This window comes from Pollicipes pollicipes, unplaced genomic scaffold (genome assembly GCF_011947565.3).
Source record: "Pollicipes pollicipes isolate AB1234 unplaced genomic scaffold, Ppol_2.1 Scaffold_7261;HRSCAF=8764_pilon_pilon_pilon, whole genome shotgun sequence".
Lineage (NCBI taxonomy): Eukaryota > Metazoa > Arthropoda > Thecostraca > Pollicipedomorpha > Pollicipedidae > Pollicipes > Pollicipes pollicipes.
Genome location: NW_023597054.1, coordinates 4,876,581 through 4,896,260, shown reverse-complemented (window position 1 = coordinate 4,896,260; position 19,680 = coordinate 4,876,581). Strand labels below are relative to the sequence as shown.

General features: G+C 51.0%; 1 protein-coding gene across 3 annotated transcripts in view; it reads left to right on the top strand.

The window, feature by feature from the left end:
• Window positions 1-1,813: 1,813 nt before the first annotated feature.
• Window positions 1,814-19,680, top strand: part of LOC119111861 (uncharacterized) — a 43,876-nt gene continuing 26,009 nt past the window's right edge. For 2 of the 3 annotated variants that reach the window (XM_037235696.1, XM_037235699.1), the window contains exons 1-2: window positions 1,814-2,065; window positions 2,478-2,557. The gene's annotated coding sequence lies outside the window, so the exon portion shown is untranslated. The remainder of the gene's footprint in view (window positions 2,066-2,477; window positions 2,558-19,680) is intronic. The other variant, XM_037235698.1, reaches the window with a different exon arrangement.

Sequence of the window (19,680 nt, the reverse complement as noted above, 5' to 3'; positions counted from 1 at the left end):
ACCTAAGCGCATTATAGTAAATTATACGTACACTTCATATTTCGGTATGCAAGAGAATGGTGTTACTGCACTCCTCCTGTTTCATTAAACTGGTACGTGCAGCCAAGCTTCCGTATGTGGTTGCTGTATATATATATATATATATATATATATATATATATATATATATATATATATATATATATATATGATGGGCGTCTCACCTGTTTCCTTTTGACAACATCCACGACTCTGCTGCCCCCAATCACTTTATGATGAATAGCCAGGGCAGGAAATCAGACTCAAACATCCTTTTCGCACCCGTTCCCTTTTAACAACATCCACGACTTTGCTCTCCCCCAGTCCTCTTATGAAATCGAAACCTAGGGCACAATAATATGAGGTTTTATGTATTTTGAGCATATATCCATTAAGAAGGGTTCTGCTGATGTAACAGTGTCAGCCATCCGCGCGAGATCAGTGGATTCGTTGGTTGCCTCCCGCCACCCACGCTGGCCGTAGATCGTCGTGCAGTGTTCCTAAAAAAACATCGCTTCTCGGAAACTTGAACAGCAAGACACACTTTTGGTTTGAAAGACGAGCAATGAATGTCCAGCAGGATGCGGAAAATTTTGTCGCAATGGCACGGCATGCCGGCGAAATAAAATCACAAAGCCAATCACAAAAGGGGAGGGGTGCATCGACAGTTCCGATGGCCATGCGGTACGGTAAGGTCAAGTAAGGTCATCAGGACACGCACCCAAAAATCGTTTTTGAAGCCACTTCTGGGTAACACCAAAAACTAAAAATTTGTCCAGTTATGCGGGGTTTATCTTAAAGAAACCATCCCGCTTCAGAGGGCCGCACCATCACAACTGGAACCGGAGGAAGGGCGGGGTTTATCTTAAAGAAGCCATCCCGCTTCAGAGGGCCGCACCATCACAACTGGAACTGGAGGAAGGGCGGGGTTTATCTTAAAGAAGCCATCCCGCTTCAGAGGGCCGCACCATCACAACTGGAACCGGAGGAAGGGCGGGGTTTATCTTAAAGAAGCCATCCCGCTTCAGAGGGCCGCACCATCACAACTGGAACCGGAGGAAGGGCGGGGTTTATGTTAAAGAAACCATCCCGCTTCAGAGGGCCAGACCGTCACAAATAAAACAACTGGAACCGGAGGAAGGGCGGGGATATGCCCCTAAATGAAATAGGATCACGTCAGTTCCTTCCACATCGTGACGGTCATGACGTGCGCCCCGTTCAAGTCTGTAAAAACAGCCTCCGTCTACGTCCAAGCCTGAATACGAACAAAAAATGTGAACAGATTCCGAACGAGCTGAAAGGATTGCGTGATCAGATGCGATGCGAACAACAGCATAAGCGCCAGATGCAATACAACAATCACGTAAGCGAAGATACAGGATATGAGCAATTTGATACGTATTTAACCAAACACGAAGAAATATGAAGGTGTAAAAAGTTTTGCGGACACGAAAGGTCGAAAACAAAAGTTGTGCACCGGAAGCTTTGCGGTACCATGTTGCACCCTGTATGAAGTTGTCCACTTAACACATTTTTTATGGGTTCAAATGCCGGTAATTCAAGTAATGCAATGTGGTGAAACGCAATAGAAATATCTCCTCAGGAACATTCTGAAGCCGCCAGTTCACTGCTCGTCCTGTCCAGGCCCGCCCTCGCGCCGTCAGGGGGAGTCTGATAGCGCGCGCCGCCTGGCGGGCCATGCCGCGGCGCCGCTGGAGCAGCGAAACCGCCGCCGGGCACGTTACTGAGCTCTCAAGGTCAGCAGGCGGTGGAGGCGCGCGCGTCCCCGGCTGGACCAGAGCTGCCGCTCAGCCGCCAGTCGGGTTCACAGTAGCTGCGCTGGAGAGCTGACCGCGCTGGGACAGCGCTGTGGTGCGAATCTCGGCTTCCTGCGCATTGACAGCGGAGTGCCTCAGCTGGTGTTTGAGTGCGCCGCCACAGCTGTTGGTGCGCAGTCACGTGGGGAGTCGCCCAGCTGTCTGTGCGCCACCACACAGCGAGTGATTCCAGCTGTGCGCGCTTCGCCGCATCAGAAGCGGCCATAACTGTGAGTGTGTCGCCGAGTCGGGAGTGGCCGCCGCACAGCAGCGTGTGCGCCGCCAAATCCGGAGTGACCACAGCTGTTCGCTCGCCACACAGGAGTGGTCCTCTCACAGCTGCCTGCGCGCTGCCGCACCAGGAGTGGTTGCAGCTGTGCACGCGTCACCACATCAGGAGTGGCCACCTCAGAGCCGTTTGTGTGTCTTTGTGTGTGTGTGTGTCTGTGTGGCGCCACATCGGGAGCGCCGGTTGTGTGCTCCGCCGCAGCAGCAGTGGCTACGGCTTCGGTGTGTGCTGCCACATCGGACGTGGCTACCTCACAGTTGCGCTGTGCCACATCGGACGTGGCTACCTCACAGTTGCGCTGTGCCACATCGGACGTGGCTACCTCACAGTTGCGCTGTGCATCGCCCTGCCAGGAGAAGTGACGGCGCTGGATTTGCCCGGCCACCGAGTCCCATGCTCCTGGACGACCCAGAGCCGGTGACTGCGACGGTAGGTGAGTGCTGTTGGCGATCTCCCGTGGCCGGCAGCCGGCCGGTGCGGCGGCGCCGCTTTGCGTGTGGATGTGGCGCGTGCCAGGGAGAGGAGGGCGGTACGCGAGAGTCGACCGGTACGCGAGAGTCGACCGGAGGCGGCAGCGGACACCGCAACATGCGCAGCCGGGAACATGCGGAGCTTGATTGAGGGAGTGGGGCTGTTGTGGACGTGGTTGCTCAGCAAAAGGGCTAGGTAGTTAGGGCGAAGGCCACAGCGGGAGCGGGGGTTACAGCTCAGGGCTGGAGATCCTACAGTCAGGTCCAAAGCCCGGCTGGTTTCAAACATTCTTCATCCGTCCAAGATAATAAATCCCAGATATTCCAGATCCCAAAAAGGGCTTTAGGCTCGTCGCTCGAGCAGGGGGGCGGGGGTGGGTAGGTGGGTGGAGATCTCCAACGATGACTCACTTCACGTTGCATCTCAGTAACCTGTTCGCAAAATTCGAAGTAACTTTGTGGGATGCCTCTGCGACAGCTGGAATCTGCCAGGCAACGAGGCATGTGGTGTGTGACGTTTTGAGGACGTCACCAACGCTGGCATCGGAGCAATGTTCGGTCCTGGGCTTCAGCGACTTCCCTCGACATCTGTCAGAGAAAGTTCTTAAGTTCCTGGTTCTTGGACATTGTGAGGCGTGAGGTTTGATTTTGATCAATGTTGCATGCCGCGTCTTGTGATTAAATCAAGATATGAACCAGTCATTTAAATCTGCACTGACAAAACCAGATACAGCGCAGTAGCCAGACTGGGGATACTTGGTCGTAGTGAGTGGACTGACCAATTTTGAGTGAATAATCGTGTTTAAGTCTCCCAAAATTTGCGTCCTGACTCCTGACAGCTGTGTGAAACTGCTCCAGTAACTTTCGACGCAAGGATTGAGATGGAAGAGAGGGATGCACACGATTTGTACATGTTTTTTTCAGTTGGCACCATGGCTTAATTTCAAATAGTTCTAAGAGGTGGGACAGCTGTCTGCTCGCTTTCTTCGCCGCTGGTCAGGTCTGTGATGTGAACGTTGGACCTTGTTCCCTGCTTCCATCATCAGTCCGCTCGGCATACGACAACAATGGTGTCAGATAATCCCCAGCTCGAGCCACCAGGTACGACGTTTTTCGTTCCCACCTGGTGACAGGCGAACCTGTCTGTACCGCTGTTAACGCTGATTGGCTCCTGCTGCTTAGTCGCCTTTTGACGCTCCCGTCGCGGGCGGCTCGCTGATCGAAGGAAGTGCTGGACCCGTAATTTGGTGGTTTTTAGTAGGAGTTCCGGGGCGGACGCGTTGCTTCCCTCGACTAACATGAAAAGTCGGACTGGGAAGAGGGGCGTTGTGTTTTTAGAACTTGTAAGTCCTGCTGGTAAGAGGCAAGCCTTGTCTTTATATGAATTGCTTGATTTGAGGGGAGATATCCAGCGATGATGTCTCCTAGCAGAGGTCATGACCGAGCGTTGGTGCCCTCCGATCCCACGTAGAGGGCCTAGTTTAAACCCAGTTGCGCCATAGCCCCACAGAGCTGATATGACCCCCTGCAGTCGCTGGTGTTCCACAACATGGTGCTTGACAATGTGTGCGGCGTTCCCTCTGAAAGGCTAGATGACATCCGATAGTATAGGCCGCTTTCAGTAGTCCAGAATGCTTTCATGTATATTCGCTTGGCATGCTTTTCCTTGCCTCTGCAGGCCTTTCCCAAATATGTGTGAAGTAGAGGAACTGCAGCACGACATCATTGCTAGGGATAAGAATTGAAACAAAGCAATAAATCGTTGGCATACAAAACTGAAGGTGCCAGGATAAAACAACCCACCTAACTCTTGGCCTTAAAGCTGCCTTTGGTTGCCGCTGCCTCATGTCTGTTCCCGGTTGCTGCTTTTTCTCTCACAAGCACGAATGCTGAGCCATTCCTGGCTCCCTCTGCCCCACGATTTCGAGATGAACAGTGACGCATTGAGGAGCTTGTTTACTAAATACAGAAATTTAGCCGTCGAGGGCAGTCTTTTCCACATAAAAATATACCGATGTTTATAAGTGAGCGCATTTGATCATATCTCATGCTTTTACATCTTCAAATGTTAAACGTTCCCTGTAATGCATATGCAAGGCGTATTATTTTCAGCATGTCAGCTCATGTTTTGCATATAAGCGTCACCACAATTGGTCTTAATTAACCACTTCGTGGACACTGCCATACAATTCCATGGTTAAAAAGTGAACAGCTGGCCTAAATTTCTGAGTTTTTTCGGCTCAAGATTGTGTGAGTGAATCTCACTCTTAAAGAGAGGAACACTGACGTACTGAATCATGTTACATCACCTTTGCAATTACAAAGCAATCCATCATAAAGACTGCTACTTCAGGACAGCTAGCATCGAAGGTACAGGAGAAATGTTTGGTCGCTTCTCGACTATCCTATCAGCAAAGGCCAATGGGTGGTACATACACCACCTATTTATATATAACCTGTCTTAGATATTTTGTGGTGCACGCTTGGCGTGGATGGAAATGCAAGGCCTTTTGTTTTATTCCTTTCAAGTATTAACTTGTCTTAGCTATTTTGTGTTGCGGGCCTAGCTTGGAAGAAAGCGTAAAGACTTTTCGTTTGATTCCTTCCTAGCATTACTCGTGCAAAAAAATAGATTAATTATCTGTAGGTGACAATAATATGCACATCCGTCATGTTTTCTACATACATCAGACAACTCTTGTCATTCTGCGATCGTTTGTTTGTCGATGTATTGGGCCAACGCTCGTGTGGAACGGGTCCTCTGACCTGGCCAGGCGGCGACGAAAAACTTTGCTTCTCGATATGGTTTTCTTTTGGGTTGCAAATCTTCGGCACTTTGCTGTTTGAGTATCGTAGCGTAGAGTTTAGATATATGGTGTTTTTTATTGCATTAATCGGTGCTAGTTTTGTTTTGTGGTTTTGTGAGGGAGCTTTGAAGGAAATGATAACTCAGTGATTCATGCACAAGCCATTGCTGGGTACCCGAAACTCACTAATTTTCCATCTGGAATTGGTGGAAGCAATGTGGAGTCGACCAAGGCCGGAGCGCATTATCTTTTAATTGTTAGCGCGACATGTTTCTGTCCTGTCCGAACAGAGCAGCGCATTTAAAAAGCCAGAACAAATCTGCGGGGGCCGCGCAGAGAGGCATAGTGACCTGCGGTACCGCACGAGTTGCGCCCGTTCATAGTGTCCTGCGGTACCGCACGAGTTGCGCCCGTTCATAGTGTCCTGCGGTACCGCACCACTTGCGCCCGTTCATAGTGTCCTGCGGTACCGCACCACTTGCGCCCGTTCATGGAGAAAATAGCCGATGTCGCTAGAGGACAAAGAAACAAGACGGTTTCTGGCGTCACTTTAAGGGCAGTCAGCCAGCTGGAATCAACTGTATAGCTTTCAGAAGGTCATGCATGTGACCCTACCAGGCTATGAGCCCGCAGGAAAAGTACGCCGTTGAGCCTCGGTGCTACCAATCGACTTTGGTGGGCATGGGGGTGGGGAAGGGTGGGGGCTGCTCAGCCCTTTGCCAGCGGCCCCTTTGTTAGAGCGCCAATGTCTCGCTAACACATGTATTTCCTTTCATTGCAAACCGTTTTTTATGTTGCATTTTTGGGTGAGACAGGTGATATCACTTAGTCATGGCTGTCTAGCTTTCACCTTAATTTTGGATGTTTTCTGGTTTCCAAAAGGCGGCAGTGCCATGCAATGAATAAGGTTGTGGTATGGTGAGCATCAACGTTGAGTGCTTAACGGGAATACGAGTTTCGTTTGGATGAGTTGAGGAGCTCGTTGTCCGACACTGTGTCATTGTTTGTCGTCTCTGTATTTCAAAAATAGCATGAAGCATGAAGCACCATAAAGCCAGCAAATGTGCGATGTGCACAGGCAGGTCGCGAGAGTGGATCGTCCAATGAGACGTGGGTGGTATTCCTTCGCCCATTGGAGCGTTGGACGCGACGGGAATGCGCGATGGATGACGTATCTCGCAGCTGTGAAACATCAACACTGACTAGATATTGATAAGTGGTAAGCGCGTAAGACATACCCGAGCTGCTCCCATATTCAGTTTTTACCTTATATTACGATCGGAACGCTCGATTAGCCACGAAGAAAATCCAGAATGACATTGTTTGTTCTGATATTTGTCATGTTTAAAGTAGCGATTTTACAGCTAATAATTTAGGTGCGGAAATAAGAATAGAGTCTAGTTTTGACCCTTGTATCTTAAAGATTTCTTACATATCTCAAAGATCTCTTACATAAAATAAAATTGATAATATTGCATTAATAAACGAGCAACTTTTGGCGTTGATGTGTCATTGGGGCTTAACCTACGCTCAGCTGCTGCGGCCTTATGGCGCCGCCTATCTCTCATCCTGGCAGGATGGGAGGGCACTACGGGGAATAGAACCCCGTACCACTGATTTACCGCAAGTTCTGGCGTAACAAGCGGTAAGACTGCCATTGATGAGCGTATGAAGAGACATTGTGATTGTATGTGGAGATGAGCAGTACTAGTTCTTGGCAAGTTACAATGTTTTGGAAGCCTATAAGAACGGTACTTCGCATCGCAATTACACACCTGTGGCATGTCCCTACATAGATCACGCGAAGGCCAACAGCGGCCGGATGGGGGTATTTGATTATTGAATTTGCCATCCCTCTGGGTGTAGCTTACCGTGTATTTGCCAAATGCTCCGTTTGTGGCGTTTTGAAAATAGTCTGGACGCAGAAGTGAGAGGACAGTTGAAATGTTTATAACACGCATTAATATGACAGTAGCATTAGCCCTGTTAGTAGTATTAGCCTTGTTAATAGTTTTAGCCTTTTTAGTAGTATTAGCCTTTTTTATTTGACGAACAGATTTAAATATTTTTTTTGTCAGTTGTCAATTTGCTTCTAGTTTTGGCAGCAGTACTTGTGACTTGCAAATAATCCCATACGAGAGACGCTTTCCATGATAGTCAACTGTTTTCTTTTTCATAGTATACTAGCTTGGCGTAAATCAAGACTGGAGGCAGCTTTAACTCAACATTTAGGTAAGGCTCGTAATATAATACAAAAAGACACCCTTGGTTACGCTGCTTCGTGCTGCACGTTCATATTGCAGCTGTTTTTGTACCATCTGGCGTGGTATTTAATTGCTACTTCCCCACACCCGAACTGACATGAACAACTCGACAAGTATGTTTCGATTTGCTTTGATCTCTACGTGGCTCATGAAATCGTAAGATTTGAGTGACATAATTGTGGCGTAATGGATACCTGGGTGACCTTGAAATAGTCTCCCCGAAATAGTCTGCACATCCCAACGGGCTTGTAGCTTGGAAATTGGAGATGTTTAGGTCTCAAGGACAGAGCCGCGAACTGCACCGGATGATCTTCAAGACGGTGATTACAGTTCAAAACCCCATGCGATTGTGGAACACTCCCTTTTACCACAACGAATATAGAGATTTGTATAAATATGCAGGACAGTGTAGCAATGTTGGTCAAACCAGGTCAAATGGTGATGTTTATGTATTCAGCCTCGAACGAACACGGCGGATTTGCAGTTGCGGCGATTCTAAGGTTTTCCGGTCCGCGTTGTCTTGAATTGGTGCTGAAAGTTATACGTTAAGATCGTTATTTGTTGTGGTATACTCTATTGCTGCGTGTCGGTCTGCCGTGTGTTCTCTGCGTATGCACGATCTTCGTAATCGTGCCTCTCCATGGTGTTCATTGCTGGTACACAAACTGGTCAGGAACACAACACTTCGTGTCTTTAAGTCGATGTATCTATGACTGGTAAAGTAGGAATTTTAATTTGGGGATTGAGTGTCGGATTACTTTTTACCAGGGCGGGCGGGCGATCTCCGGCCTGAATGGGCGGGCGGGCGATCTCCGCCCTGAATGGGCGGGCGGGCGGGCGGCGACCGACGATGCTGCGGAACGCGCTTGGGGAGCCAACATTGTTTCCTAACGACGCTAGATCTCATAAAGGAATGCTCAAAACAGATGAAGGCTACACCATCTTACTCATAAGTAAACATGAAATACGCCTAAAGAATATACATCATTGTACATAGAATCGAACAAGGACCACGCCGGTTTAAGTTTAGTGCCGCCGCAGCGCATGGTCTCGTGGGTATTAAGTACAACTGAGAAGTGCGATTTTGTGGAAAATTCGACCTTTAACCTTCCACATTGCGTTCATTTTTGGTCATAGCAACATTAACACTAGTACCAGCCGCGAGATCTCATTTAGACCAAGGTCTAGACCTTGGCCCAGACCTAGAACTAGATCTAGAGCTGGGCGTAGATCTCGTTGTTAGGTGTTTTTTTTTCCTTAGCTTTAATGTTATTACTTTGGAGGCGCCGGAGGGGGTCTGCACCACCATGAGATCCATCCAATGCATCCATCGGTCTGAATCAGAGGGGGCGGGCCCCCTCAGGCCACATTATGAAAACGTCCAGTCAGGACGGGACTTAACAACAAAAACTCAAACTCTGGAAGGCTAGGTCTAAAATGCATGATTAATCGTCATCGCAGTCAAACAAAAAATATGGAAATGAAAAAGTGCGTTCCACAAGCGGAGGTATAGATTGGCTCTCCATCGGACAAGGTTACAGGTCCTTTACTTTATTGGTATATCAGTGTCAGTTCAAAACTGAAGTGGAAAAATGTAGTGTTTAATTTATTCAAAAAATCAAACTTCTATTCTACCCTAATGTATACCCATTTGGATACAAAATGTAGCTTCTAGATTTCAAATCCCCGCAGTATGTCTCCTCAGTACAACAAGCGAAGCGTTTTTTTTTTCTAAGCAACGATTTATTGAACTCATGGAAGTTAGGCGGATGTCTTTCTTGTTCCGTTTGTGTCCCATTCGATAGCATGGACTCTAAGCCATCTAGGCATCGAACACTGTCTAGTGGCCGAAATAATCGATGTTTCTTTGCAAAACCTGCCACGAAAATTTCAGCCGCGTACACCAATGCACAAAATACTGACCGTAACGTACGTGCAGTGATGATCCCAACGCGCCTTCTCTTCCCACACCTAACGGTTTGCAATCCTTTGTCTCCACTCGCCCCACGCCCCAATTTCCCACTCATAGCGTGGCCACCTGCGAGGTGCCCCGCGAAATGTTCCTGGCACGTTTTCAGCTTGACTCCGGCACGCGGAAACGCGAATGTAGACAGGGTTGGCGCAGATACGGCGTGCATAATATTGTGCAGTGAGAGCACAAAGGAAACGAGGCCCAATTTGAGAGTTTTGCGATTGGAGTGTGGTTGAGAGGGGATGGGGTGTCGTTGGTAAGAAAATTGTTTTGGAAATGGTTTGACGATAGAACTTAATGTGACCTCGGCGTGTCTGGTACTTAATGTGACGTCGGTGTGTCTGGTACTTAATGTGACGTCGGCGTGTCTGGTACTTAGTGTGACGTCAGTGTGTCTGGTACTTAATATGACGTCGGTGTGTCTGGTACTTAATGTGACGTCAGCGTGTCTGGTACTTAATGTGACGTCGGTGTGTTCGGTACTTATGATGAGTGTGTATCATGGTTGTGTGCTTTCTGGACGGAGAGCTTCGTTGGTTCATTATGTCCATTATGAAATCCGGAGTGCAAATTTCGTCGGTTGAATTGCTAGACAAAGAGCTAAAATTCCAGCACTGCCATGACGCCGTTTAACTAGTATGGTAACCCGCTTAATCGGGACTTATACTTCAGGTCGATAGCTCAGCATGAGACCCGAAGCTCTAAGCAGTTCGTTCACTTAAATCGCGCGAGTGTGAAAGGGGAAGACGATCGTCACTGGCGCCAACTGGATGGATGCTGAGGGAGTGGAAGCCGATCGTCACCGACGCCGACTGGATGGATGCTGAGGGAGTGGAAGCCGATCGTCACCGACGCCGACGGGATGGATGCTGAGGGAGTGGAAGCCGATCGTCAGCGACGCTGACTGGATGGATGCTGAGGGATTGGAAACCGATCGTCACCGACGCCAACTGGATGGATGCTGAGGGAGTGGAAGCCGATCGTCACCGACGCCAAATGGATGGATGCTGAGGGAGTGGAAGCCGATCGTCACCGACGCTGACTGGATGGATGCTGAGGGAGTGGAAGCCGATCTCACCGACGCTGACTGGATGGATGCTGAGAGAGTGGAAGCCGATCGTCACCGACGCCAACTGGATGGATGCGGAGGGAGTGGAAGCCGATCGTCACCGACGCCGACTGGATGGATGCTGAGGGAGTGGAAGCCGATCGTCACCGACGCCGTGATTGTGGTAGTTTAATGTGACACAATGTGTGTCAAAACGCAAGGTCTCCGAGCGCAGGAACTTGCCCATGATCGCACCCTAGTACATCGAGGTGAAACACGCTCAAAAAACGGATCACGCGCAAGAGACTGATGTCACCATCACCGTGTATCACAGTGGGTCGTTGGTGCCCGGGACTCTTTTGCAATCCTAACCCATGAATGTTACTTGAACCGATATTTCCAAATGATGATGATGTATATAAATGTATATATATATATATATATATATACATCTATATACGTATGTTTATTTATATATACATATATTTAGAAGGTCGTGCTACGTTTGTTTCATGTGAGGCTCATTGACCTACTGCTGATGCCGCGGACGGGCATCGTGGCGTCAACAGATAATCGGTCTCATGCTGGTAATAACTCTATTCCACTGTGGCAGATGGTACAGGCTGAAATAAGATCGATCGGTTATTGATATGCGCTCTGGTAATGCCCAACGTTCCCAGCGGCAACGTGAACACCAACGTGGTAGTAATTTGGAAGAGAGGTAGTAGTGATAATGGCATCTAGTAGAAGCAACTGTCGGATGGCAAGAGACCATGTGTGCTGCTAAACGTGTTGAATGGAATGTGAATGATACGTTGATATGTGCTTCAACCGGTGTTTCTTGTTGTATGGCGTCTCGGTCATTCCCAGTATAAGAATTCATAATGTCGAGAAGCCAAGGGCCTTTTATAGTCCTTGTCACTCCCATAAATGGCCCGGTATGAGGTCTGCCCGTTTCGGGTAGTTAGTACACCGAGCAGTTTGCCGCGACGGATGAATGCCCGGTTATCAGCGTCTGGATCCAGCTTTCACAGACACACCGTTCCTGCAACAGCCACGCAAACAGGTAAACTGGGCCCCGTTTTCACCGCGCCTGCTGCGCATCTGCCGGTGACGTCACACACGGCCGGGCGGCGGGTCCCAGGAGTACCGGCGTTGCGGCAACAGCGTCGCAGCACTCGGTCACCATCGTGCCGCGGTGTCACACACGGCCGGGCGGCCGGTCCCAGGAGTACCGGCGCTGCGGCAACAGCGTCGCAGCACTCGTTCACCATCGTGACGCGGTGTCACACACGGCCGGGCGGCCGGTCCCAGGAGTACCGGCGCTGCGGCAACAGCGTCGCAGCACTCGTTCACCATCGTGACGCGGTGTCACACAAGGCCGAGCGGCGGGTCCCAGGAGTACCGGCGCTGCGGCAACAGAGTCGCAGCACTCGTTCACCATCGTGACGCGGTGTCACACACGGCCGGGCGGCCGGTCCCAGGAGTACCGGCGCTGCGGCAACAGCGTCGCGGCACTCGGTCACCATCGTGCCGCGGTGTCACACACGGCCGGGCGGCCGGTCCCAGGAGTACCGGCGCTGCGGCAACAGCGTCGCGGCACTCGGTCACCATCGTGCCGCGGTGTCACACACGGCCGGGCGGCCGGTCCCAGGAGTACCGGCGCTGCGGCAACAGCGTCGCAGCACTCGGTCACCATCGTGACGCGGTGTCACACACGGCCGGGCGGCCGGTCCCAGGAGTACCGGCGCTGCGGCAACAGCGTCGCAGCACTCGGTCACCATCGTGACGCGGTGTCACACACGGCCGGGCGGCCGGTCCCAGGAGTACCGGCGCTGCGGCAACAGCGTCGCAGCACTCGGTCACCATCGTGACGCGGTGTCACACAAGGCCGGGCGGCCGGTCCCAGGAGTACCGGCGCTGCGGCAACAGCGTCGCAGCACTCGGTCACCATCGTGACGCGGTTTGGCAGGGATTTGTTCGCGATTTATTTGGGAATGCGACTCCAGTGGTGTTTGCACTCTGGATTTCACACGGGCAAGAGTAGGCTTATCGGGTGCCCCTCAAACGAACCGTGCGACTTGCGAACGCGCTACGTCGGCGTGCCCCACGTCCAAAGAGCTCTCTGAATCTGAAACGATGTTCTACCAACCCCCATCCAAGACTTATCAGCTGTCTCTGGCTCCCCCTCCCCCCTCGTCTGAAATGACCAGCTCTCCCACCGTGCTGCGCTCTCTGCGTTGTGTTGTCTGTAGGCTATGCCGCATGCGCCCGAGCTGTCTGCAGTCTCCGGACACGCCGCGTCGAAATAGAACGGAGACGTCCAGCTGTGAACGCGCTGACCTTGCTGCTAAGGGTCTTTGAATTATGAGCTGCAGGTCACGTTTTATGAATTGAATGGGTTTGTAGGAAAGCCGCCCACGGCGGATAGACCAGTCGAACTCAGCGTGGATTAACAACAAGGTCCGTGCCATGTATTTGTTGTGGCCGCACAGGCCCATTTTTTGTTTTGTTTTTGTTTTTGCTGACTACAGCAACCACCGCGAGTTTTGAGAAACTAATAACCAGCCGACGAGCGCACGGACAGCGCGTGCCCTGACGTCACTGACGCCAATCAATTTGAAAGATGACTGCTTTTTAAGGCGCACGTGTCGTAAAAGCTGCTCGGGCGGTTTTTCTTGAAAAGATTGCAATCGGACGTTTTGAATGGATGAATTTTTACGACCAGAGCTCACGCTGAGCGCTGTTTGCTGTGTGAGCTGTGACCCATTCCATCCGATGGCGCAATACCAAGTTGGCGGCAGAATTTGGTGGTACGGTGATATGACGGTGGCGACATAAAAAAACGAGCGTGTAAAGCAACTCGAACGCATTCTACCACGGGTGGGTAGATCAAAAGGCAGACCCACTAACTGAGCCATCGGGACGAACGGACTTTGAGTGACTTCGTGTCAGAGCACGCAAGGGTTTTTGCATGTCTCTTAAACGAGAGTGTAGTTGGGTTGCCTTCAAAGCCAAAATAATAGAAACGATGTAGGTACTTGGAGCGGTTTAAGGAACCGTAGGCAGTGAGGTCCTGTAAAGTACATGCTCCATCAACATTTTACAAGGGAGATGGATTAACAGGCAGGGGCAGAGCCGTGATCTGAATCATCCGTGTATGAGTAGATTTTGACCGTTAAAATGAGGGTCGATAAAGGTTGTGGTTGTGGATGCAGACATGTTTTCGTCAGTCAGGTCTAGACGCTCAGGCCGCGGAAGCACGGTTCTTGTGTGTCATTTTACGTCAAAAGGCGAAATCTTGTGACACCGAACTTTCCAGCTGAATCAGTGGGGGCTGAGCACCACGCAAGCTTCACTTCCGTACGTCTGCAGACGTTAGACGCATACGTGTGAAGGTGCTTTGTTTTGCATAGACCGATCGAAGTTGTGTTTTGTGTTGTGATTCCGTCCTCGGCTGGTTATGCGTTCCACGTAAATGGCCATGTGGATTTATGTTTATCTTAGAACTGAGCGCGATCTGCATATCGGGGTGCCCGCACCGAGCGGGCGTATGGCCGTGTCTAGCTGCAGGATATATACCGTAGCCCGTGGATGCGTGCCGTTCCTCTTCCCTGCACCAGTCTGGCGTGGCCAGACGTAACTGTTTAACACGCCAGCCTGCTGCATCTGATTGCTAGAACCCGCGGCCTTTTAGCTGGATTTTAGCTAACGGTGGCTAGGCGGTCTCGTGCAGGTCGAAAATGACAACAAGCAAATAGCGCATGTTTAATTAGCACGTAAGTGTTATTGCCTCCATAAATCGGAGTGTGCAGTCATGCGTAATACTGTTTCGTCCCGTAGGCTCGGAGCATGTGGTTGTCAGCAGCCGATTTTAGTGTTAATGGGACCTTTCTGCCGGCATTTGACCTGACCGAGAGTCACCGTGTTCTGGGAATGCTCCAATATCGACTTTGGCTCATTGACAGGTGAAGGGATTTTTGGTAATCTGTGCTGTAGGCTCTGAGGATGAGCAGTCTGCAAACTTTTTCGTTTTTGGCTTGTTGGTGGCCTTTAATCTGACCCAATGACTCAAGGTCATCATGCTTTGGAAAAGATAGATCATCGACTATGGCGCATCGTTTGGTAATGGTTTTGTCCGCTCGGTCCCATAGGCTCAGAGCATAAATGTCTGCATTCAGTTTTGACGGCTTTGGGATTTCTCTTTTGCTTTTTTGTTTTAGGGTTTGGACGTTGCCTTTGTGCCGATCCCAGGTCACCATGTGTTGGGCAGAACTGCTTATCAGCCCTGACGCATCGATTGGTAAAGGTTTTGCACTGATAGGTCCCATAGGTTCGGCGTATTGGACTGTGTGCAACCAATTTTGGTGGGCTTGGGCGTTTTTGTTAACCTTAAACCCGTCAAAAGGCCATCATGGTCTGAAAAATGGGTTATCAACCAAACGGAATCGAATGGTGAAGGTTTGGCGTCAATCGGATTCATAAGCTTGGGGCATTGGGTTGGCAGCAGATTTTGTAGGAAGTTTGGTCCCTGTCGTTTGACTATCATTGCAAAAATGGGGTGCATATCAATTTCTGGTTTCATGTACAAACCGTACCTCAGAATCAATATAAATGACCTGAAGCTGTGTTACTCTACTTACCCAAGCCTCGCTCACTGGTCAACGTATCTCGGAGGTGCTTGTGTATCGCATGCGTTGCAGCTTTCAAAATAGCAATAGTGGAAATGAAGAGCTTGTGTATTTGTGCCTGCGTTTTCACTCATATTAGGACATAAAATTTACAACCACGATAGCAGAGTGCTACGTACGATACGTTTCGCGATAACTTCGGTCGTCATTTATATTAAACTGTTGTTCTTGCGGGCTAATGTGGGATGAGTATGGTAGCACCGCGGGCTTTTACGGGTCCTGTCTGGTCGGGTCGGGCCAGGCCGGGCCGGGCTGTGGGTGATATTTTGGAAAAAGTTAAGCCTTTTGTCCAGACCATGCCATTTGATGCCACATCAAGATGTAGCTGTGATCTGTATTCAGGAACCCACCTTTCGCGACGGAGTTACCGTCCGGCACATTATGTTATTCGTGCTAGAGATTGCTCTTCCTCGTGAGTGAGGCTTTACAAATCACTCAGCTGCTGGGGCTATATGGTGCCGCCTGCCTCCCAGCCTGACAGGAAGGGTGGGCACCGCCGGGAAGTGAACTCCGTGGCTCCGGATCCGTGGCGCCGTGGCTCCTTGCCTCTGGTTTCCCATGACGGTGCCGACAGTGTGGCGGTTAACACGTCTGCGTTAATCGCTGGGCGTGTTAACGGAGACGCCTTAACCGCTACACTATCGGCACCCCTTAGACATTGCTTTGTAATGCGGGCTTTTGTTACCTTCGCGTGCCTGCATGGGGTGAGGAGACTCCTCTTCCCCGCTCCCTTACGCTTTACCAAATATAATTTTGTCATGGGTTTTTGTCAGGAGCACTGCCCTGTTGCTGTTAATCAGATAACACGATGCCCTGTTACGTTATTTTTAAAGTTAGGGACATGTCTTTGCTCCGGGGATGACTACGGTACCTCACCGTGCCAATCAGCCGTGTTGCTGACTGTAGAGTACAAAAAGCTGCCAATGATATACTCAGAGACTCCTGTTAGTTCTCTGGCGCATGTACAAATGCCTTGGACGGGAGCTGTACACTTGACTGCGTTCCACCGTTTGTCCGTCTTAGGGCTGATTTGAACATATTTTCGCAGCCACTACAAGGTTAAGATTTTCACATATTTCAAATATCCAAAGCTTGGATGGCTGCACCAACATGTGTGTGTGTGTGTGTGTGTGTGTGTGTGGGTATGGGTATGGGTGTGGGTGTGAATGTGGATGTGGATGTGGGTGCGGGTGTGGGTGTGTGTGACCCATACGTAGCCTAATTGTTATGCTCTTAAGTCGCTGTATTCTTATGGCTCATCTTGTGAATATCGACTTTGTCCTAGTACTTAATTAGGTGCAATTTCGCTATAAGAATACCAGACGACGAAAACATCAGTTGTTTGGGTGAGTTGTCTTGCGCAGGGTAGAACTCAAGCTATCAGAGCTTGGAACGGATAAGATGGACTGTCGAGTATAACGGGGTTCACGTGAGCTTTGCTGGAAAGTCATGTTCGAGTGGCTGGAGAGCGCCGATTTATCCACCGTGACGCGGAAAAACGACCACAAAAGGTGGCAGGCTTCTTCGTGATTTTTCGTCATAGGTTTGTTTTCGCCATGCCTTCGTTGGTTAGCCCATTCACATTCAAACATTTGGCGACACGTTACCACAAAATTATTTATCATTTCCGCACTTCCTTTTCGCTACAGTCTTTAGCAAGCCTCCGTTTCCACTGTGTCGCCGCTGGGCGTGTTACGCCAGTTTATACAGATATTTACGAAAACTAATGCGTCCTAGAGGACCAGAGGCACTTGTTAGGTCCACATATGCGACACACGTACGCACGCACGCACGCACACACACACACACACACACACACACGCACGCACGCACGCACGCACGCACGCACGCACGCACGCACGCACGCGCGCGCACGCACAAATGCTGCGTGGCACTGCGCCGATTTCACCAGGATTAAATGCAAGAGCAAACGATCCACTGATTTAAAAGGACACATTTATTTGCCCGTGTTGACGATTGTCGTTCATAAAGGCAATGCAGGAACACTGTCCCAGAAGTTCGTGACAGGCATGGCAAAAGAGGTGAACAGAGCACATGAATCGCGTCAGACATTGTCCAGTTCCATTCGGCATGAGCCCAACCAAACGAAGTTGGAGCGTGATGCCACCTTCGCTCCAGGAGCTGTGAGGATTCATGCCAAACTGTAATGCGTTCAAGAAGGTCATAATGTTAGAATGCATGTTTGTAGTGGCGACTGCGACACTACGTTCCCGTGGGCCATAATGGAACATATGGTGTTTATGTGCGTGATGGTGCATACGCCGTGGAAATGTAAAGCCGTGGAAATGTGAAGGAAATGCGGCTGAGTCTTTCGGAGACAAAGATCTCCCCGGTACAGGTATCCCTCATTACGCTGTCTGCAACAGTTAGCGGGAGGAATGCATGGCACAGAAATGCGACTGTGCCCGGGAAAACAAGTTTTTTTTTCGTATGGCAGATCATACCGGAGGATGGCGCTTATGATGTCCCTTTGATGGTCCGTGAAGCAGAGTAGATAAGCACCTGTCAGAGTCACAACATCTAGCCGCGATTAGAGATTCAGTGGAGCGCCATCAAGAGGCTAATGAACGTGACCAAACATCATTTCGTGTCTAGTCATCAAAGTCTCAGCAGCATTTTAAGCAGTGGCCGATAGGGGCACTCATGGTCTGCACATATTTCATGCTGTAAGTCCGGCTATTGTTAAAGTCCATGACATTTCTGGAGGCGCCAGTCATATTATCACGGTGCACAAGTTGTAAATATGTTGTTGCTGCTGCCTTTCTTTTGCTGTGTTTTTGGTTGACTTCATGCATGCAATTTATGTGATGTCTGAAGCTGGCAGTACCAGCCGTTGGCTAGTGCTGCGCGAGTGCTTTCGTATGGGAGTGCCGGAGTGACGGCCGTTTGGTCTGATGCGTGGCCCGCTGCCCACCGCCGTAGCCGGCGTGTGGTCCGCGATGTCTGTCCGGTGTGCGCGTGACTGCCGAGACGGCCCGCTCCGCTCCCAGCTCGGCTACCGAGACGGCCCTCTCCCCTCCCAGCTCGACTGCCGAGACGGCCCGCTCCCCTCCCAGCTTGGCTGCCGAGACGGCTCGCTCCGCTCCCAGCTCGGCTGCCGAGACGGCCCTCTCCCCTCCCAGCTCGACTGCCGAGACGGCCCGCTCCCCTCCCAGCTTGGCTGCCGAGACGGCCCGCTCCCCTCCCAGCTTGGCTGCCGAGAAGGCCCGCTCCCCTCCCAGTTCGGCTGCTGAGACGGCCCGCTCCGCTCCCAGCTCGGCTGCCGAGACGCCCCGCTCCCCTCCCAGCTCGGCTGCCGAGACGGCCCGCTCCGCTCCCAGCTCGGCTGCCGAGACGCCCCGCTCCCCTCCCAGCTCGGCTGCCGAGACGGCCCGCTCCCCTCCCAGCTCGGCTGCCGAGACGGCCCGCTCCCCTCCCAGCTCGGCTCAGCTCGGCCCGCTCCCCTCCCAGCTCGGCTCAGCTCGGCCCGTCTTGTGAGCCTCCCGCGGTCATAGAGGTCCACGTCCCTAACAACTACTTGTTTGGCAGGCGGGTTCTTCGGAGGTCGGACCGGGCCGCGCGTGCACTAGATGGTGACTGAACTTACGTCAAACACGGCTTGTGCTAGTCGGAATCTGATTATTCGGCCAGGGAACATACATGACTCAGCCATGGAACAGCGGCATATTATTAATTCACACGTTACGATGTGCGTATGTACAATCGATCAGGTCACCTGGAACGTCGCAAGTCGGTAACTTCGAGTACTTTTGCATGCGCCTTACCGGTGATCGCCAAGTGTCAGTATGTGTAATATGCACGGACATCAGCACCTGTCCGCCGTTGGAGGCGTGTGAGCGAGCCATCCGACACGCGCGTTATCCCTCCCCTGAATAAGTGCGGGCTGTGGTGAGAAGCCTGGAAGCCACTGGCCTTGCGACCACCGAAAGGGCTGACCCAAATTGAGGAATGGGTTCAGTTCTGCTAACGAGGCACGGGACTCTGCAGGCTGCTAGTCTGATGAAGGGTACCGAGAGGGTGGGCTGAGTGATCGTAACGCCGCCCTAGGAGGCGCCGTGCCGCCGGCACAGCCTCCGGCCCAGGATAAGCCACGCGGGGGACAGGCGCACAGAGAACGTCATGTTGTTGACAACATTATGCGCAAAGGTAAGGTTATGGGTAAGTCTGTGGCGTTTTCTCGTAATGCTGCTGACCACACTGCAGACCTGTGGGCACTAGAAGTTGGAGCTCCACGTGCCGCTGCCTTTGAGACGACCACGACCTGCCGTTGTCGGTGCTGGAGA